Source organism: Dermacentor andersoni, chromosome 2, assembly GCF_023375885.2.
Source record: "Dermacentor andersoni chromosome 2, qqDerAnde1_hic_scaffold, whole genome shotgun sequence".
NCBI classification, from domain to species: Eukaryota; Metazoa; Arthropoda; class Arachnida; order Ixodida; family Ixodidae; genus Dermacentor; species Dermacentor andersoni.
In genome coordinates, this window is record NC_092815.1 from 25410779 (window position 1) to 25433278 (window position 22500).

A 22500-nucleotide genomic window follows, 5' to 3' on the forward strand; every position below is an offset into this window, starting at 1 on the left:
GACATTTCTCTGTGACTTGAGGCACTACATATTTTCAATCGTACTTCCAGAAGAAAAGGCAGGATCTATTCTCTGTGTGTTGATATAAAAGAAATTGAAAATAAGTCGTAACCAAAACCCTCGCGTGCTCATGGTGATGTACCTAGCTTTACTGTATAGAGAAAGAGAGAGAGAGAGATAATGAGGAAAGGCAGGGAGGTTAACCAGATATCAGTCTCCGGCTTGCTACCCTACACTGGGGATGGGAGATAGGGGTTACAAAGAGGACAGAGAGGAAAACGTTAAAAAAACACGCACACACGAAAGCACATGTGCACACAAACAAGAGGCGTTCCAGTTAAACACGTTCGCAAAGGCCGGTAGATCGCAAAACGCTCAACAGTGCTTGCACGGCCTTCTTCAGTAACGGTCTCTTTTAATTAGCCCCCTTTCAATCTGCATTTTTATTCTTTGTCTGCGCGAAAGTGTACTACCTTCTGAGTGGAAAATATCAGTAGTCGTCCCTCCTCACACGTGAGGCATCATGATCTATGCTAGAAGCTAAAGTCCCGTCTCGCTTCTTTCCTCTTTTTTTAAGTTTTTATGATGACTATGTTCAAGCAAATGTTTATTTTTTTAATGTAACATAAGCGGCTTCCAGCTTAGCTTTGTTCGTTGCAAGTCTGTTGGAATCAGACCGGGGTCTTTTGTGAATATCATTGGCCCTTCCGTCACTAGCCGCAGGCAAGTCGGCGCCGTGTATCTTGAATTTTCAGAGGCATTTGATCTTGTTGCACATGGTGTATTTTTGCAAAAACTGCTGGCAAACTGTGTCATATGGTGTTAGTCCGACTTTTTCTTGCACTTATAAGGGTCGCAGAATTGCTTTTCTTGAGTCTTAACAGTCTCTTTCTGCAATTTATTTGATGCGTCACTAACACAGGAGCGGAGCTTTCCACCCAAAATTGTGTCTTCATCACATATTTTTCTTCTTTTCTCTGTTTTTCTAGCAGACGAAAACAAGTAGAGATGACGTGGCGTTTGAGCAAAATTTTTCCATCTCTTCCGCAATGTTCTCGTGACAAAGTATATAACGTTAAGAGCAACGAATGGAAAAACAATATTGCCCTTGTCTACTATAGAAAAATGGGCACCTTTTATGAATGTGGACTGGAAACAGGTGGTTCTCTTGAGTGCAAGGTCATCAGTGACGTGAGAATTTTGCCAGCTAATGATATTCACCTAGTGAATGAAATACAGCTGCAGTTTCTGTGCCTTCGCTGCAGAGTAATTTTAAGGTTTTTTTTTAATGCTTTGCTGCTAGACAATGCCGACAAAGGAAGAGCAAAACCTGAAACAAAAAATTCAGAGAACGGTTAGGCGTGCGTAACGTCAATGTTTAAGCGTTAGCCATGGTTTGGGCTTGACTCCCAATCTCGAGCTCGCCGAGATATATATATACAAGTTAGCCGAAACACATAGGTGTGTGAAGGTCCTGCTTCCTGCATATGAAATTTCAGCGTGCATTATCTTTTATAGCGTTCTCGCTCGAACTACTACGCTGCTCTCCGATGCTCGCCGGCTTTCTAAGCATACACTGGCGCAGCCGAAGGGGGTACAACGACGACAGCATGGCAATGGAGGCATGACGACGACGGTATGAAGAAGACGGCATGACGGCAATGGGGAATGGCGATTCTGAAAGAATGACTATAGTATAACAACAGCGGGACGACGAGAACGGCATGACGACGAGTGTATGACGACGACGTGACGACGACGATGGTGTGATGATGGCGCCATGACAAAGCTGGAATACGGCGATGGAACGACCACGACAGGATGACGACGACGGTATGGCCACGAATGCGTCACGACGACGCAATGACGACGATGGCATAAAAATGACGTCATAATCCTGATTCAGTGAGGACATCATGAGTAAGATGGAATGATGAAAAAGAAAGTATACGTCGATGGAACGACGGCGGGGACAATCAGTGGGTTTCGCCACCCGTGAAGTCCGTAGTGCAAGATTTATTTGGTGGTGTTACAGGAAATCGAGCTTTGCGACACTATACTGTTAACTCAGTCGTATTTTTCGTCTTATTTTCGTGTTTGCCGGTGCTTTTCACCGACACGAGCATCGAGTGACATTCTTGTTTCTTGTGCAGCACTTCCGGTTCACCTCCCAAGAAGACCGGGCAGGAAATTCAAAATAGACAACGGGTCCGTTATATGTATGATATCAGAGCATAATTTTAGTTACAAGTAGAGTTACTGAAGTGTCTAGAACAACTAGAACTAATTAGAAACCACTGCGGCGAAAGAAAATCAGAAAGAAAATAGTACACTACAAAATTCATGGTTTTCATTATAGACATTATATATCAGAGCGTTAGTTACAAGAAGAAGTATTTTAATGATTGGAAATTTAGAGAGGTCGGCCGGATAATGGAGCATCTGGCCTGCTACTCTACGTAAGTTACAAGTTGAGCTACTAAAGTATTTCGAATACTTAGAATTAACTAAAAGTCACTGATTACCGCACACCAACGCACAGAACCGCAGACTTTAGAGACCCGCCACGTGAGCACGACTTTGGCGAAATTCTTGGAAACACGGAAGTAGAAAGCGGACGTGATGACGTCACTAACGACGTCACACACAAGAAGGTAGCGTTATACTTAAGCGGTTATTAATGAAAAACAGTTGACTCCGTGTTCGGTTCGTGCGCTGCGTTTGCCTAAAAACCGAAAGAACAGCAACGCCGAGGTGCGACTGCCACTAAGAGACACCTAAGTCAAAGATCAGGGTCACCTATCATTTTTTTTTTTCTGCTGACATGTAATAACCGACCCAGCTCACCCATTTTTTTTTCTCCTTTCTCATGAGTGAAAGCACCTGTTTCTCTGTGCACGGCTCTAATGGCCCAAAACTGAGCAACATGATAAGAAATACTGGCGCTTTAAAATTAAGCAACAAAGAAGTTTAAGACCAGGAGAAAAGGCAACAGCGACAAACTTACTGTCAGGGCTATCTTAAGGACGGGCAACCTTGGCGCCTAAGAAGTCATGCTCGAAAACGCGACCCAGACGTGAACACATATGGCAACATTCTGGTTACGTCACCCCTCAGTGGTCAGCCAGCGCACTGCGATATCTAGGAGCACAAAACCTCAGCGGGCTGCCTGCTGCTGGCTGGCGTAAGCAGAACGTCAGCTCGAGGGACGCGGTCTCGCGCTCGCTGCAGTCTCCCAGTTTCGGTTTCGCGCGCTCTGCTGGCCGAATTTTGTCGTGCCACATTTCTGCAAGCAATCGCGCTTTTCTAGATCCAAAATTGATACTGTAAGCGCAGCTTGGTGTGGCCTTCGAGATCTCCCCAGCGCAATCTCGGTGGGCGCGAGCAAGCCTGCACGAGTCGTGCGATGCTGCGTGGCTTCGCGCGGTGGAACAGAAGGCAGTTGTCTGTCTAAATGCTGTCGTATCACGTGCAAAGCCGCGTGTTGCAGACGCCGAATATTATTTTGTTTTATTCAAGTTTCCTCGCATGCGTGGCCGAGTGGTGGTTCCGCGGGCCGCAATGCCGTCTTCTAATTGTCATGTTTGCAATTGCGCACCCCATCGGGCATATTGTGCAGTAAATCGCAATAATGGATATAACGAAATAACGGATATAAAGAAATAATTTTGACACTCCGTTCAGCTTCGTTATAATGAGGTTCGAGAGTATTCTTACTTTTTATTTTCATTTTTTATTTCTCTTTTTTTTTGTGGCGGATGATATGGCTTTCTGCAGCCTAGACCTTCACGGCTGCTGAAATGCACAACAGTATCTGTCTAAATAAAAGAAAAACAAGAATGAAACACCGGTGACAAAAAAAGAAACACTATCTTATAGTTCCAAATAAATTAAACAACTGAGCCTATATCTTTTTAAGTCCTTTTGAGAAGGCGGATGATCATGATAGGTATAAACAGAGGAAGCTTTTAAGCCTGCACAATGCTGCTTTGTGGAGGCAGGGGACTGTCAAACCGGAATTTACATTGACCATAAAGTTGATACGTATTTTTATATCGCTTTGTTCTACGTCCCCCTATTAAATGGGTGGAACGACTTCAGTCTTTAGAACCGGTGCTTAGTTTTCACATAGCCCAAGTTGACTGCTGGAGGTCAGTGAACTGTCGCTTAGCTCTCTGCAAAAGAGAATAAAGGAGGCGGCAGAAAATGGTGCTTGTGGAAAAAAAAATGTTGAAATGAAATATTTAAATAAATAAACAAAGTAAATAAAGAGGAAAGTAAGTAAAAAACAAAATACAAAGCAACCCAATGAAAAATAACTAAGCGCTGTTACCTATAACTTCAAATTTAGCATAGCCAATAGATTCTAAAGCTCCCTTTAAGCGTTTATGTTTATTGGTTGAATTGTTTTGAACTTCAGATTCATGACTTTGCCCGACATTGTCTACCATGCCTCAAAAAAAAAAAAAAAGCGGCGCAGTGCATTGCGCCGCTTTCGTGCAACATTTCTTTCTTTAGCTACAATAGACAACGCGATTGATGAGGTGTTTGGGGGTTGTGCGTTTTTAATCATCTTGAAACATCTTAGATATATGGATGACTGTTTAATTGTTTTTAACGGGCAAGGCAGTTTAACTACTTGTGATGGCATTTCAGCCATTCTTGGACAGCTCGGCAACGGGCTTTCTTTTACTCACTAACTTCCGCTTGATAATTCCCTGCGTTTTTTACACCAAAGCATTTCCTTTGATGAAGGCCACGCGTGCTGACAGTACTTCCCTCGAGCACAGAAGGGTTTGGTGCCATATGACTCCTCCCAGTCAAAGATTGTAAAACGAAGAGTAGCCATGCTCTGCTTAGAATTGATTCTACGGAAGTCGTTTGCGCACAGGAAGCAGCTTACATTTGACAATCAGATTTCCCGTCTTAAGATGGCAAGGTTCCCTGACTCGATGGTAACGCCGGTGGTGGAAACCCTCCTGCAGAAGCTAGAAGGATCTAGGAGCAAAGCAAGGGTGACGACGATAACTATGGCAGTAGGACCTGAAGTGGTACCATATGTTCACAAGGTCGCTCAAAACGTAAGGGAGGTGGCAAGCAGGTTAGGAGCCCCTTGTCCTTTCAGCGCAGTTTTAAGCCGCCGCGGCTGTGCTCTCGCACCTCCGGTGATCCTAAAAGAAGGCAAGGCTGTGGCAAGAAGCATGGCAAGCCGTATGCCAAATGCAATGTAGGAGTTCTGTATGAAACCCCCCTGGAGTGTGGCAAGTCTTACGTAGGGCAGACGGGACCCTGCCTGAATGATCGACCCAGGGAGCATGAACAAGAATTAAATAAAGACGAATTGGTGCACTTGCCTGCGCATTGCAATGCCTGCCCTTGCAAACCACGTTTCAAGGAGATAAAAATTCTGGGGAGAAGCCAGTACCAGAAGCACGCGAACTGATGAAGGCATCTCATATAAGACACAAAGGCCAAAACTGTGTTAGCAGTGTGTGGACTGTGGGGCTAGTTTCGGTATTGGCGATAGAACGTCTCCATGACACTGGCATGGTATGGTATGGTATGGTATGGTATGGTATGGTAAAAGTTTATTCTGGTCCTTCGGCGTCAATATGTAGTGGTCCACTCCAATATCGATACAGAAATGCCGAGCCTCTCTGGTGCGTCGCCAAAGGAAAATTCAGTAACTTTTGCATATGTGGCTCTATCCTCTCAAACTACATGACAATAAAGTAAAGTTATGCAATTATCTGTGAAAATAAAATTTGCCCCTTTTGGCTATTTTTTTTAACGGCATCTTATATGTTTATTTAATCGCTTCATTTGTTGCGCCAACGGGCGCCGTTCTCGCTCTTTATATCGCTTCGGCTGCCAGTCTCTTCGTCTGCTCCTTCCGCCTATTATGCACGCACACGTTTTTTCGTATGCTCTGCAGTTTAAAGGTTTCTTTCTGTGCCGGCGAATGTTCCGGAAATGTTGGAAAAACTGAGGAAAAGATACGAGGTTTGCTTCGCGAATGTGCGGCGTGGCAACTCTGGGAGCAACACAACGGCGAAACCTTTCCGTTTCCCAGCGGACGAGAGGTAAGCACAGTTTCTTTTCAGTCGTTATGAAGAAACAAGCGCTGTCCTTATTAAGACAGCTATGGGATGAAACGAAATATTTGCTGCGCTTGTCTTCAAGCGAATGTCCTTTTTGGTTTGGCGTGGCGCATTTATCTGCGGTGTTGTAAGAAACCGAAGCTATATACTTGGTCGATTGATGCTAGCTGACGCGCGGACGAAAATTTCCATTTGGTATATGTTAGCGGATGCTCTTCATTTTTTCCACGAGTAGAAAGCTCCGACTTTATATCTACCGAAGGTACTTGAATCCATTCGGCATAAACTGGTTACGCTGGAGAGGATTCCGGTGACCAGTTTTTTATTACATTACCACCTTTAAATGGTCACGAACACGACAGAGTCACCGTTTGCGTTTTGAATTACAAGAAGTGTGAGTTATCTTTGTGACGACATAAGTTCGCTTCACATTTCAACCTGTGCCTACAAGGGCAGAATTCTTTAGTCGCTTCTTCGTACTCTCATCTTTCGTTTAGCTTTTAAGTGTTCTATAATCATGACCACGCGGTATTTTGTCCATTTTTTCAGATGTGACATATGACGAAATGACGCTATATGGGAAGGCCTGGCGGGGCTAACATGGGAGCAGATGTATAAAGGCTACGGCCTCTGCTTGGACCACTTCAGAGGAAGGGACTACGCCGACCCTATCGGACTGTTGGAGTGGAAGAGCGGTCTCTGATGGATGAAGGTAAGGAAAACAAGTTATTAGTGGTTCCCGATCTGTGCTTCTGTAGTTCATTATTTTTGTACAGAAACCAGCTGACAGCGGAGGGCGCAAGTGCCATGATCACGGCGAGCGCTGTATTAACGCGACAGCGTTAAGGAGCTCGTGTCGCAGAAAAGCCGGTGTCGTCGGCGTCGGTGTCGGCGTCGGCGGCATTGGCCGTGAGCGATAAATCCCGGGAGGCACTTCATGAATAAAAAACAACTTGCAAGATGGGCTGGGTGGGAATCGAACCAGGGCCTCCGCAGTGTGAGACGGAGACGCTACCCTTCAGCCACGAGTTCGATGCTTCAAAGCGGTACAAAAGCGCCTCTAGTGAATGCGGTGTTGCCTTAGAAACGAGCCGTAGAATGTTATACTGCGGTGTGTATCGGTAATTATGAAAATGTAACTTACAGAAGTCACAATTACACGAGTAGCGAAGTGCGTTTCCGCTACATTTCTTCTGCGCTTTCCGCACACGCAAAGCCATCTTGCGGCAAACACAGAAGACCCCCTCCTCTCAATGTACGGCGCTGCCCCGACAGGTGGCGCGCATTGGGGCTGGGGGGGACCGGTGCGAGGCACGTCGCGGCCCGGACTCCCTATCTCCTGACGACGCTTCGCCGTGCTCCCCCACGGGTTGCAGAATCAAGCGTCCTTCCTTTCTTTAGATCACTATCTGTCTATCTCTCTGCCCGTGCCGATCACGACGTTTGGCTGGCGTAGATCGTTTCCCCCTCCGAGACACCGAGTTCTTTGGTTCGTTCCGCTTGCTCAGGCGCACGTTTCGTTGCCGCGCCGAACGCTGCGTTGCTCGACGCTCACCGCGTGATTGGTGGGTGCAAAGTCCGATGCGGGGCGCCTCGTAAGTGATCGCTGCGCCGTAGCGCATTGTCTTACACCCCTTGGCGGGTCGACGGGAACGTTGTCGCGTTCCACTCTTGAAGGCGAAGCTCAAGCGTCCTCCAATTTTTTTCCTCGTCGTTTAATTGCTACGGCGCCGGGTGCCCTGTGACGTTACGCAAGAAAATTTGCTCCGCATGTACTACGAAACCGCGTGCTTGTCAGTTACTCATTATCGCTTGCACATCTGCGGAGCGCGATGTTCCCGATTATAGGCTAAACTAAATAGCCGAGCAGTTTTCGCTGACAATGGGCTAATTCACGTCCGTAAAAAGTCGCGCCGCACTTGGCGCTAGAGCACACGATACGGCGAAGGCTGTTCTCGCCGCGCGCTGCCCTGTTCTGCCTAAGCTTGGTTTGCCGATTTATAGCAGAAATTCTTCCGGCGCAAAAATCACAGCGCTAAGTTGCCCAGTAGCTTTAAGCTATTGGAAGTTAGTTTTGCTCTTATGGGTATGTTGCAGAAAAATCGACCCAAAGTAAATAAAGCGCTCAATGGCCTAATCCTTAACAAGATGAATGAAAAACCTTCACTTGCACTAAAGGTAATCTCAGCCACCTATTGAGAAAGCAGCAACGCTCAACATGTTACATGAATATATAGCAGCACTAAAGCTTGTAACATCGCTTACTAAATTTTGGGGGCGTATTTCTACTTGAAATCATGCAGCCAAATATAATCAGAACTGGCCTGCATGTATTAAAAGTTCGAAAACAGTTCCGTGTTTTGTCACTTGAACTGGAAATCTGGCTTTTTATGTCGTGTTTCCATAAACCTTAAGCGATGTCATATGGCACCCATGCGTTAGATAAATTATGGGGTTTTACGTGCCAAAACCACTTTCTGATCATGAGGCACGCCGTAGTGGAGGACTCTGGAAATTTCGACCACCTGAGGTTTTTTAACGTGCACCTAAATCTAAGCACACGGGTATTTTCGCATTTCGCCCCCATCGAAATGCGGCCGCCGTGGCCGGGATTCGATATCGCGACCTCGTGCTCAGCAGCCCAACACCATAGCCGCTGAGTAACCTCGGGGGCTAGCACCCATGTGTTGTCAATGGAATTCTCTTTACAGTGGAACATGACACTCAAGCAGAGACAGGGCGCTGCACTTGTCCTGTGTGCCTGCATTAGTGTTCCTTGACACAGCTTGCAAACTCGGTGAAAATTTGCCATCTAGCCTGACAAGATGTTGTGATGATTTATCTGTCTTTACAGGTTCTACACTGTCACACCGAGGCAAAACGCCGAAAATGCACTCACGAGGTTCTGCAAACGTCATCAAATGACTGAAAGATGATACACAAAGGCAACGCAAGTCAGCAAAGTTAAAGAGCTACCGAAAGATTACCACGAGGGAAACACTAGAGAAGTTGATGTATCATGTGAGCCAAGAGTTCTACCAACCTTGCAATGCGAGGTGGCGCTTCATTATCGCAATAGGAAGGGAAGGGCATGGATAAATGTTTTCCGGAGCATGTTGATGTGATCGCGCAGTTGTGCGGTGTGTCCACTGTACTGAAAAATACGCTGCACATCAGTGTACTATCAGAAATAGTTTGCTCCAGAAAGTGTCCCATAGACCTGCTGCAAAAGTTCTGCTATACGTTGCTTATGCTGCACATAAATGACATCAAATTGGAATTCAAAAAAAGAAACAGCGCAAGAGAAAACGTGCTGAAAAAAGAAATTAAGCTCCAAAAGCTTGAATATTAAGAAAAATTTTCTTACCGATCCTTTATTCTTTCTTTAAATCCGATAGGTCTTAGGGAGGTCTCCTGATTTGCCTATCTTTAGAAAATATTTCGACCTATTTCGATATTTGCATAAACATCGTGCAACGTATTCTTTCTTCAAACAGTCATGGCTTCTACATTTGAACCCTCCTCTTCGAAGATTATTACATGCTACCGTGTACATGAATATTGGGATGCTAGAATCTTCCTGAGCTTACTTCAGTAAAGTAGTGCAAGTACTAATGTTGCTCAACACAATGCTCAATGATTTCATTAATATAGCAAAAGTCGGAGGGGGGTGGTCTCCTTTCGGCAAAGTCACGAATAATCTAAATAAGCAAAGAAAGCATGCTGTGCCAGAAACGAGTGTCTAGAAAGGTTGAAATGCTTTCGCCTTCTTATTGTCGACGCCGAAATTCTCATGACGAATGACCTCCAGCCAATGATGAAACTCGTAACGTAGCTCTAATGCATCTCCTTTGTTTCAAACAACTCGCAAGAAACTGAGCATATAAGCATTGTTAAAGAAAGTGCATAATGTACCTTCAGCGTATTAGAGGAAGGCCTTGAAAACCATTTAAAAGGGAATTGCTCTGAGCCGGTTTCCCTGATGCATTGAATGCAGTCGATTTGCATTCCTTTTAGAAAACATTTCTCCATGTCCCGAAGCTGCGCGTTCAATAATACATTTGTGCATTACTGTGCCCTTGCCCAACCTATCAACTGCAGATTGACAAATGCTCCTCCGGCATTTACTGTTTCTGAACAGAAAAACTTAGCGCTATTTGTTGTTATTGTCTTGGAACTGTGCCATTTATGCCTAGATAACGATAGAACAAACGAAGTGCATAACAAATTTTAAGAAACATCTGCAATATGCTCGCGAAGAATTTTGTATTGCTACCTTGTTCGCAATGTTACAGATCTGAATGAAGCTCCAGTGGTCTTTTATGTTGTATTGTGAAACAAAACCATTTATGAAAAAACACTACGGGCATTTTCAATATAATTTGCTGGATATTTATCGGCACAGTAGCACAAGGAGAGCTATGCAGAAAATTGTCTACGTATAGCACGTTGTTTGGACTAGCAAGTATACCCGATGCATGGAATAAAAAAGGAAGATTTCGTTACTGGTATGCATAAAATGTGGATTTTCTGCTCTTGATAATCTTTTTCTTAGTCACAAATAACTGTTGCGACAAGAATTGCTTTGGTAGAGTTGTGTTGTGCACATCAAACAAACGTGGCCTCTGTGGCAATTTTCTGTCTTTGAGAAATTGTAGGAAGCTGCCTTATGTATGTATGATCGTAGTACCGAATGCGCCCGTTTGTATTGACTAATGAGATACTCAGCTCTACATATATGTATTGTTTATTGCTTTGCTGTGCGATAGGTTGCTAATAAAAACAGCGAATAAGCAACGTTTTTCTACCTGCTTATGTTTTGCCGAAACAAAATAGCATGTGGCATGGCATGCTGGCTCGCGCATCTTGAGCAGAAGAAGATACGCTTTCACACAGTTGTGTTGCACATATGTTGTGAGTAAGAAAAGAAAATTAGAAGCTGAAGGGTGCTCAAAAAAAAATCTGAAAGAGGAAAACAATCCGAAAAAAATTAACGCAAGCGGTGTTGGTTTCCTTTGGCGCCTGCAGAGAAAGTCCTGTGATCGTCGAGCGCATAGCAGACGACAAGCGACAGGCGTTTCCTCCTCGCACATCAGCAAAATCGTTGCCATGGAAGCAGACTTCATTTTTTTTTCCTTTCAGAGTTTGGCCTACCAAGCACCAGGGGACAAATTGGCGCCCGTGACGCAATTCCCGTTTACTTGGGGGGTATACAAGCTGGCCTAGCCGTGGTGTTTGTGGTACCTCCATTAGGCTGTTTCAATCGGAGTCAAATTTTTTTTATAAGTTGTTGCCCCGCTAGGCTCATGAGTGGTCTTGTTGCTGCGTTCTGTGCATGTCCTATTTGTCTATGTGTACACTGTTACGTGTTGCAGTGAATAAATCAGTTCTAAGTTACCACCCGTGTCGTTGTTTTGTGTTCTTTTCCCCTCTCTTCGTCTTTATTAGCGGTCAATACTACACGCAGTAAGCACCAACAAACGCAAGTTCTTCTAATGCCGGTCGGTAATTAAAAGCAGGGTCATCGAATTCAGCACAGTTGCCTGTAACCTACCGAAACGATGTCGTTCTTCTACACCTAGCGCTGAGATGAGCACCAAAGTGAGAGCGTTAAACATTCTTCAGTACACTAAGGATCCAATCCAGAACCACTTTAGCACTTTCCACAATACTCCACATCAAGCCTGTGTGATTCATTGACTTACTCGTGCGGAAGCCACGCTGTTGTAGCGCATAAAAACCGACTCCGCGTACACCCTTGCATGGTTATTCAAGACTGGATGTCGTGCTTTTCAGCTCTGCACCTTCTGTGGTGATAGTGTCACGTGGTAACGACGATCGAGAACATTGTAGCAAAACTGTGAATGGTGAAACTAACTCTTTGTTGGGCGAACTTGTGGCCAGAAAAACCGGCTATACTCAAAGCACAACAATAGCAGAGAACACAGTCGGCGATCGTCGAAAATAAGATGAATACTAGGTATTGCAATGAATAATCACACGATGTCACTATAACGTTCTTCTATTATTTGCAATCATTGTTGCTTGTATATTACGTGCTATACATTTTTTTTACGTGAATTATTTTAACAATGTGTAATTCCTCATCTATTTATATGTTCATCTAAGTCTACATCACGACCGTATATGCGTGTTTGTGACTGTTTACGAACTCATTGTTGGGCAACTTGTATTTGACTTTTATACTGTTATGCTCATGGGCGTATAGGACTGTGTTGTGGATTTCTGACCGTATGAAGTGATTTCTTTTGATTTTCCTACATATTTCTTATATTGTTGCTTCCGCTATGAGAAAAGGAGTAGCCGTCACCACTATAAGGCGACTACGTCTCATTTCAATAAAAAGAAAGAGCGGGTCAAGCACGTCAACTTTTATACATGAGTTCTCGAATGTTCCAGAGTAACCGCTGGTGCTCGCGTGTCTTCCAGAAAGTATTACACAATTCTCGTCGGGCATACAATCAGGATTCACAAGGTTCGGTGACAAGAGACTGCGGATAGAACCTTCGATAACATTGGAGAAACTTCCGATACATGCGGGTGCGTCCTGCGCTGAGTGATAACATCTGTTAGACGATCGAAAGTCGTCAGCCAAGAAAGGTAAACAAATACACGTGTCAACATTGGCAACATTGTATATTTCATTTAGCTATGCCCGCAATTCGACATAAAGATGCGATGGTCCACAGCCTGCAAAAGAGTCCTCATACGTACAGGACCTTTGAAGATGTCGTTTTCCCCAGAGGGTCTGCGGCAATGAGGAAGAGAATGCAACGACTTCTGATCGCATTCCTGCGAGAAGCCAGCCTCAACAACAACTGGTGACACACCCCTGATCTCAACCCATAGGAGGCTCAGGTGGACCAAGTACCGGCTATATATGTCAGGCCTGCTGCAACATCACCACCACCTACCGATTGGAAGTCGTTCGTAATAGTGACGCTAACAATGTTCTTCTTAAGGTCCAACCGAGCTCGCAGTTGACTCCCGCTCTACTAGGCTTGAGCCTTAAGCTATCATCGCCCATTATGCGTTCCCAGAATTATCTCTATGCTACACAGTTTAAACCTCAGTGCATGGTCGAACCCAAGTTTGCACTTTTATCCTGTCGACGAATTACGTTTTCTTGCGATTGCCTGTATGTCATCGTTCAAAAAGCACATGTGAAAAAGACACCTCGCGCTGCTTTATATTTGGTTCTTGAAATAAGCGTCAAGCGGGTTGGCCTTGCGATAACGCTCTCACTACTGTCAAAACAAGAATATAACAACGCTATTTCTCAAGCACTTCAAAGCGTTCTTCAGACTTCGTGAGTGAGTTTTGATTCCTGTCTGCGGTTGCGAAGCTTCAGTTTGGATCGGCATTAGAAATGTACGACGTCTTAAAAGGGTAAAATAATTTCACAGTTTTGCTCAAAGTGTGAAGCAACTACAGCAAAAACTAGGAGACCGTTATGCGTAAAGGGCTCTTGGTGTCTCTCGCAATGACTGCCGCAGTAAACATTCGCAAGGCTGCGCCGTGCAACAACCTGCTCGCCACTTTCAGCATGGAGTCATGCTTCACATGTAGCCTTGCCGTAGGATAGGACACCATTTAGGATCCAGTACCACCCAGAGACAAAGGCGGGCCGTGTGGCGAGTGCTCGAAGTGCCGCCCCGATCAGGTGCATCTAAGGCCATGAAGAAATGTTCATTCGGGTAAACCGAACACCACGACCTTTCATAAACAACTGTGCGATAAGGCAATCGTTTCTTTTGTGTACCTCTGTAGTAGCATTCCTCGTATGGTTGGCGTTATTGTTGTCGAAAGGGCCTGTGTATGTGCAAAGGACTAAGGGCGAGGTTTAGCTTTCGTATGCTGAGTTTCGCATCGTCTTTTTTTTTTTTTTTTCTTGCCGTCTGTTGGTTTTCGCCTGAAGCGAAGATCTTGCTGCCCTCCGCACAGCTCTGAATGCAAGGCTGCGCCATATACCAGACGGCAGCAGGAGGTCCTGGAGGCTTCTTGAGAGGAGGTTAAGGGGCCAGAAGACGCACACACCACGGGAGTCTACGTCCACATGAACACTATAATTACACCATAGGATGGTGACGGACCAATGGCATAAATTTAGGAAAATCAATTCAGCCATTGAATGCCATGCGCCATCCCAATAAGGGGTCGCTGTGCTTTAGGAATGCTTATGAATTGACATTACGTGGACAGGTTTGTGCAGTTATGTATCGTTTAATTACGTTTGCTTTGATTGTTTACAGCGGCTGTCAAATAAAGTCGAGTGGGGAAGATTTCAAGAATAGGTTTTTATGTAGCTTCTTTGTGTTCCCATGAGAAACATGGAAAGAAATTGTTCGATGTAATTGGAATAACGCGAGCAGTTAACACTAAAGCAATGAAGATTTACACTAGCAACGTGCAGGGAAGGGAGGTTTATCTCAGAGAGAGGTTCACGCCACAATGGCTCCAGTCGTTGTGGTGTGAACCTCTCTTCTTGTCCTTTGTGTTTTGTGACTGGTTTTTTACTTCAACTATGTACCGACTGGCCCGGATTTCAACCCTTTTGCTTCATAAACTTTCCCATTGCGAGAAATGAGTGCAATCATAGTCTAAATGAGTAAATAATTAGTACAAAAGCAAAGAACTGGCTCGTATGAAGTGACTACATGAAGGTATTCCAATGAAGTTCCTGCGAAAGGGACCTAATTCGAATATCTGTTTTAGCAAGGGACAATAATCTTTTTTATATACGGAAAAAAAATGGCGTGACACTTATAGAAGACGCTTTGCTGCACTAAAATAGCTTATTTGAGCCAGTGCATACGGTAATAATGCCCTATGCCTGAAGAAAGAGCATGTCAATTACTTCCCGATTTTATTGTGAAAAGGTTTGTGTCTTAAAGACAGTTTTACGGGATTGCTGCAGCCATGTAAAAAACTTGGCTGAATGAAAAGAGGACAATCTGAAGCTGGCTCGTCATTTCAATGAGTGGTCAGCCATTTCGTTTTACAACAACAATGGCGTGTGCAGCTCTGTATATACGCCAATTAAGCTTTTCCCGCATCCTTGATGTGACGACACCGCACTTAAATTCTTGCATGAAGTCCATTATTATTTTTTTTATAGTATGGCGTTACAGTTTGCTTCTTTTCTGCTAGATTTTATATTGACCCTCTTATTTAAAGAAAGCAAGCCGCCTTTCTCAGGTTCTTTCCCTCCTTCTATTGCGCGTTTTATGAAGGTCTGCTTCATAAACTGGCGAACGCGTCGCATAACTCTCGAGCATCGCGGAGCAGCACGACAACGGCCGGAAGAGTATTGCACAAGGCACGAAAGGCCCAATGAGTTCGCTCATATCTCACTGGCAGCTTCTCTCGGTTTTCTCATATACAAGTCATCGAGTAACCTCGTTATATGCGGCCTCTTCGCAATTCACTCCTATGTTATCTTAGTGATGGACTTAGCAAACACACTTTGTACACGCAGATAGGCTTAGCCATAAATTTCCTGACAATCGCACAGTAATTCTGCAACTTTATGGGTGCACAATTTCGTCACACAATACGCGTCATGGATCTTTTATACTTTAATGTAGCGCGCCTGACATGTTTCTATCAGGATTAACAGGTGCACAACGTCAAAGAAAGTAAGTGCACACAGCATGGATTACTTACATCTTCATGTGAGAAAACTACCCCCTTTGGGATACAGAATTAAATTATGCGGTATTTCTTGCCAAAACCATGATCTGATTATGAAGCACGCAGTAGTGTGGGACTCCGGAATAATTTCGACCGCCTTGGGCTCTTTCCCGTCCAACTAAATCTAAGTACACGGGTGTTTTCGCATTTCGCCCCATCGAAATGCGGCCGCCGTGGCTGGGATTTGATCCTGCGACCTCACGCTTAGCAGCGCAACATCGTAGCCACTAAGCAACCACAGTGGTTAGGATGCACAATTATAAAGGTTAGAGAAATGCCACTACGCCAAGAATATATAAACAGTGCGCATGAAACTTCGTAAATTTCTGGCCTCATGACTTTGTCATGGAATTCTACGAACTTGCTCAAACCAATATCCTATTGAAACACCGTGGTGACTTGGGGTAGTCAGTACATACTCGACAGGAGAACAGCACGAATAGACGAAGGACAAGAAGCGGCACACGTACCCTGTGTTCCCATTCCTATATATATCCTATATTTATCAAACGAGCTCCAATAATGCAGGACCAAGAGATTTCCAAGAAAAACAAGGACACACTAGCAGAAGAGGAAATCGCAGAAAATGACTGTTTCTCCGACAAAGCAGAAAGTCTCAAGTGCGCTTATCAAGCTGAAAAACCTGCCCTATAGCCAAATAAACATGTGATAGGGCAGCGTTTTGAAGAAGGAGATGCCGGCACCATGCCGATACAATGTCTCATTACGTCGGATTATGCTTGCATCTAGAAATGCGCGCAGACTATCGATGCAGTATCCGTATCCTTTCTTAGCACGCGACAGACAAGGCAGGCGGAGAGGGAATTGGGGAAATATAGCTTGTAATAGCCCGCATTTGGCTTGCGTGGCGTAGAACACAGGAAAAAGAACGTCCCTCGGTGGCGCCATCACCCGCAAACTGCGTGGCCTGAAGCCAATCTGGCATCTGGGATTAGGGAAGAGAAGACATGACGTTCGGCTGCTCAGACAGGCCCCACTGAAGTGCTCAAATTGGCAATGCTATCCTGCGGAGAACTCGGAAAAAGACGAAGGAAGAATGCATTTTCTTCTTATAGAGAAAAATGGGCGCTTCTTCCCGCATACAAATGATTTTCTTTTCTACCTTCATACCTGACAGCACTCTCTCAGAAAAATAAATTTCTAATAGAGTAGGAAAACCCCAACACTATAAGAGGGAATGATGGAGAAGAAACAAAAACATGCCTATCTCGCAACAGAATACATGAGAATGGCGTCACTGTAACGCAGAGACCGTGGAGGGAAACTATCGCGCACTGGTTTATTTTAATAATAGATTTGCAGTCATTCTAAACACAACGTATAATGACAAAGGAGCAGTCTGATGGATAGATTTAGCTAGGGGGTCATTTGGAGTGATTGGAAGCATGTTCCTCGTGCTACTTCATATGACTTAACAGAAGTTACAAATGAGATACTCGTGAAATCATCATCATGATCAAAACATTTTTTGGTCTCTGCAGGATCTTTTGTTGTAGTCCGCCAAGGTCTTCTTGAATGCTCTTGATTGGGTTTAGCATGGGCGGGGCCCTTTGTCCAGGGCTCCAACGGCCTCAGCTGCCCTGTGTGCTCGCTGCACGAGACCAATTTGGTCCTCGCAGCGGTCGCTGGCCAGCGGTGCCTCCAACTGCTCCGCACTTGGATTTATGTTTTGGAGACCGCTGTTATAAGTTGGAATCGTCATGTAGTGTGATACAAGGCTGGCTTTTGACTGCACCCCGGGTGTTTCGCTGCGTATCTGGTGGAGTACATTTTACTCAGTAGGCTCAAGTTGGGGAAAGTTCCTTTGTGGAGCTGTCTCAAATTAGGGGCCTCCGCCCTCGTGAGTGATTTATTTGGGGGAGGCTATCAAGTTCAAGTTCAAGTTTTATTCTTCTTCTAGTACAGACTAGAAACGTCCTCCCGGGCTAAAAGCTGCCGTCAGCAGCTTGACTGGACCCAGGAGGCGTTATACATGGCAGCGCGATAACAGTAACCTTTTTGGTACAAAAAACTGAAGCAGAAGTTTACTAAACGTAAAATTCAAAACTCAGATACATGCTTATGAAAGGATATGTAAGAAACAACAAGACATTTTTGTACAAATAAAACAAAAAGGCAAAAAAGAAAAACATGGTCATTTATATGCATCGTTATACATGAATATATATGTTATAGGTTAACGAAATACATCTTCAACTCTTTACGAGAGAATTTATTAGCGTAAACATGACTATTTAGAATTTTCGGCAAATTGTGTTTAATAGATTGTAACTTATACTCGGTGCGAAAGCGCGGTACAAGCCAAGGTTCAGGATTTCTGAAATGCACAGTTATGTCATGGTGCTTTAACGTCGCTAGTGATGTAAGAAAATCTCTCCATTCTTTCCTTGCAAAATAAAATATTTGTAAAAGACGATATTCGTAGTACCGATCTACCCATATGATTTGGTATGTTTGTGATAATGTTTTTGTTGTTGATCGGGCTTCAATATTGCTACGGCACAATATGCGCGATCACGAAAGGCCAGCAGTGTGAAGACGACGACGACGATTAGAAGCTAGCGCGGGCTGTTGCCTCTTGGCCAAGCGCAGCGTATTTTCCTTGTAAATATATTTGTACATAGCTTTTCGTCTGCGTCTTCCTACGTAACATATCTGGTGGAGGTGGACGTTCCCTGTACCTCGTCACGGAGCTTCGCAGTGGACGGTACGTCGAGCCTTCCTTCATGGCTCCCGGCGACGACAACCCGACTCCGCCGGCTCCGACACCTGCTGCCACTTCGACGACCTACATCACTCTCCCCGCTCCCCGTGATCCTGGCGTATTCTCGGGCCAAGATGGGGAAGACGTCGATGACTGGATCAGCCTGTATGAACACGTCAGCCGCAATAACCGGTGGGACCCTACTATTATGCTCGCCAACGTAGTCTTTTACCTCGGTGGCACACCTCGAGTTTGGTATCGCACGCACGAAGATGAGCTCACCAGTTGGGATTCACTTAAGACACAGCTTCGAGACTTGTTCGGCAACCCCTACGGTCAACAACTTGCCGCGCAGAAGGCGCTTTCCGGCCGTGTACAGACGTCAACAGAGCCCTATGTCACGTACATTCAGGACGTCTTGGCTCTGTGCCGCAAAGTTGACACCCACATGACTGAGTCAGACAAGGTTTCCCACATCCTCAAAGGCATTGCCGATGACGCCTTCAACTTGCTCGTTTGCAACAACGTAGCGACGGTGGATGCTGTTATAAGAGAGTGCCGCCGCCTGGAACTCGCCAAAAGCCGACGTATTGACCAGCAGTTTGCCCGTCTGCCCAACACCCCAGCGACATCTTCCTGTGCCGACGCTCCTCGTCCCAACAACACTGCCGATGTTACCAGGATCGTCCGGCGTGAGATCGAGGCCGCCTATCCGGCTGCCTTCGACTCCAGTCCCACCAACACATCTGCAGTCACGGTCTCACTGATCCAGGCAGTTGTCCGCCAGGAGTTTGAAAACATGGGTCTTCACACCATCTGCTCGGCCCATCGCCCTAATACCCGCCCGGCTTCTTCGATTTCGCCCCGTCCCGCATCTTCTTACCCACCACGTTTCCGCAACCCATCTGAATGGCGCACTGCTGACGACAAGCCTATTTGTTTCCACTGCCATCGAATCGGGCACATTTCTCGGCACTGTCGTAGTCGCTGGAGTTCCCCGAGCCGGCCTACTTATACTGCCTACTCTCGCCCCTCAGGTGGCCCTTCTCGTCCCTATGCCGCACGCTCCGATAATGCCGCCACTGATTCTCCTGCAACGAACCGCCCCTATTCTCGTTCGCCTTCGCCCCAACGACGACAATCTCGCTCTCCCCAGCCCCGTCGCTCCTATTCGCCGACTCCCTTCGGACGCCGCTCCCAGCCGGAAAACTAGACGATGCAGCGCCTCGAGGTGACGCTGCATTGCTCCCTACGCCGCCAAATCCTCTACTGACTTTGCCCACTCATCTGAACCTTCTTGACGTGCAAGTCGACGGTGTTTCTGTGTCTGCTCTCATAGACACTGGGGCGCATTTGTCCGTAATGAGCGCTGACCTTCGTAACCGGCTCAAGAAAATTATCACGCCCGCCACGACGCCTGTTGTCCGTGTCGCCGATGGCGGAACAGCCCCCGTAATTGGTATGTGTACCGCCCGCGTCTCCTTCGCCGATCGCTCAACAATCGTGCTATTCACAGTCATCGCCCACTGTCCCCACGACATCATCCTCGGGTTAGACTTCCTTTCCGCACATTCTGCTCTCATCGATTGTTCCGCCAGTACTCTCCGCCTTGACCTGCCTGTTCTGGATCCTGCTGAACCACACCCCAGTCGCCTCAGTTCCGCCGACTTCGTTCGCTTGCCACCTTCGGCACTGACCTACGTTGACCTAGTGTCATCCCCACCAGTCCCCGACGGTCACTACATCGCGGCTCCTATGCAAGACGTCCTCCTTACACATGGGATCACAGTACCCCATACAGTTTTATCTATTACGGCGAATTGCGTCTGCCTGCCAGTGGTCAACTTTGGCTTGACGACACAAGTGCTGCCACGTGGGATGTCTTTGGCCCAGCTTTGTTCATTCGAGGATCACTCAGTAGCATCCATTGCAGTAGACGACACTTCATCCGATACTCCTCTACCATCGCAGTCGGCAAATTGTACCATCGCTGACTTACGGAAAATGATTGCCCCCGACTTGCCCTCCGAGCACGCTCGTGAACTCTACCGCGTTCTGTTTTCCTACCACGATATTTTTGACTTTAACGATCGTCCTTTAGCCCAAACTACAGCTGTCAAACATCGCATTAATACCGGCGATGCCCCTCCTATTCATCGCCGCCCGTATCGAGTGTCACCAGCTGAGCGTCAAGTTATTCACGCAGAAGTTCGCAAAATGCTTGCCAAGAACATTATTGAACCATCATATAGTCCATGGGCGTCACCTGTAGTACTGGTCAAAAAGAAGGATGGCTCATGGCGCTTTTGCGTGGATTATCGGCACCTTAACAGGGTTACCAAAAAGGACGTGTATCCCCTACCTCGGATTGATGACGCCCTTGACTGCCTCCACGGTGCTCGCTATTTCTCTTCTATTGACCTTCGCTCCGGCTACTGGCAGATTGCCGTGGACGATCTCGACCGCGAGAAGACTGCTTTTGTCACACCCGACGGTCTTTATCAATTCAAAGTGATGCCGTTCGGTCTATGTAACGCCCCTGCCACTTTTGAACGCATGATGGACTCCCTTCTTCACGGTTTCAAATGGTCCACGTGCCTGTGCTACTTGGACGACGTTATCGTATTTTCCCCAACGTTCGCTACGCACCTCGAGCGCCTCTCAGCAGTCCTGGACGTTTTTCGGCGAGCCGGTCTGCAACTCAACGCATCGAAGTGCCAATTCGGCCGTCGCCAGATTACCGTCCTTGGACATCTCGTTGACGCGAACGGAGTGCAACCGGACCCAGGCAAGATCCATGCTGTTACGCACTTCCCTGTTCCGAAGTGTGTCAAGGATGTGCGCAGCTTCATCGGCCTTTGTTCGTACTTCCGCCGTTTCGTGAGAAATTTCGCCGCCATAGCACGACCACTAACCGACCTTTTGAAAAAAGACGCTCCTTTCCAGTGGGGCGATAACGAGGCCTCTGCATTCTCTCATCTAATCGACATTCTCACAACGCCTCCCGTTTTGGCCCATTTCGATCCTTCTGCGCCTACCGAAGTCCGTACTGATGCCAGCGGTCACGGAATTGGAGCAGTACTGGCACAACGCCAGCGTGGCCACGACCGTGTTATCGCTTACGCCAGCAGGCTCCTCTCACCCGCGGAGCGCAACTATTCCATCACTGAGCGTGAGTGTCTGGCCCTAGTTTGGGCGGTTGCGAAATTCCGCCCATACTTATATGGCCGATCCTTTTCCGTTGTCACAGACCATCACGCGCTTTGCTGGTTATGCTCACTGAAAGATCCTACAGGAAGACTTGGTCGCTGGGCCTTACGCCTCCAAGAATATTCGTATACTGTCACCTATAAATCTGGCCGACTACACAAGGACGCTGACTGCCTGTCTCGCTACCCGGTCGACGAGCCTGACGACGCCGACAGTAGTAGCGCCAACGGCATTTTCTCTGTCTCTGCCTTCGGTAACATCGCCGATGAGCAGTACCGAGACCTATCGCTGCGAGCACTTATCGAGCGTCTCCGCTCTACACCTACCGACGCATCCGTTCGCCGATATGTCCTCCAGGGTGGCATTCTGTATCGAAGGAACTTCCTCCCTGACGGCTCCGACCTTCTTCTTGTCGTGCCAAAACAGCTACGACAGACTGTGCTCTTTGAGATGCATGACGCACCCACTTCAGGACATCTTGGGGTAACCCGCACGTACGACCGCGTCCGCCGCCGCTTCTATTGGCCTGGTCTCGCTCGCTCCGTTCGACGCTATGTTGCTGCCTGTGATCCCTGCCAGCGTCGGAAGACACCTCAGGTGCTACCTGCCGGTCATCTCCAGCCGATCACCGTCCCTGTGGAACCGTTCTTTCGTGTTGGATTAGACCTGCTCGGTCCCTTTCCCACGTCATCTTCTGGGAACAAATGGGTAGCCGTCGCGACTGATTACGCCACCCGATACGCTATCACT

General features: G+C 46.5%; 1 long non-coding RNA gene across 1 annotated transcript; it reads left to right on the forward strand.

Moving 5' to 3' along the window:
- Positions 1-6476: 6476 nt before the first annotated feature.
- Positions 6477-11501, forward strand: LOC129387804 (uncharacterized). Its single transcript, XR_008614976.2, has 2 exons — positions 6477-6813; positions 8956-11501. It is a non-coding gene; the product is annotated as an uncharacterized lncRNA (long non-coding RNA).
- The last annotated feature ends 10999 nt before the right edge of the window (positions 11502-22500 follow it).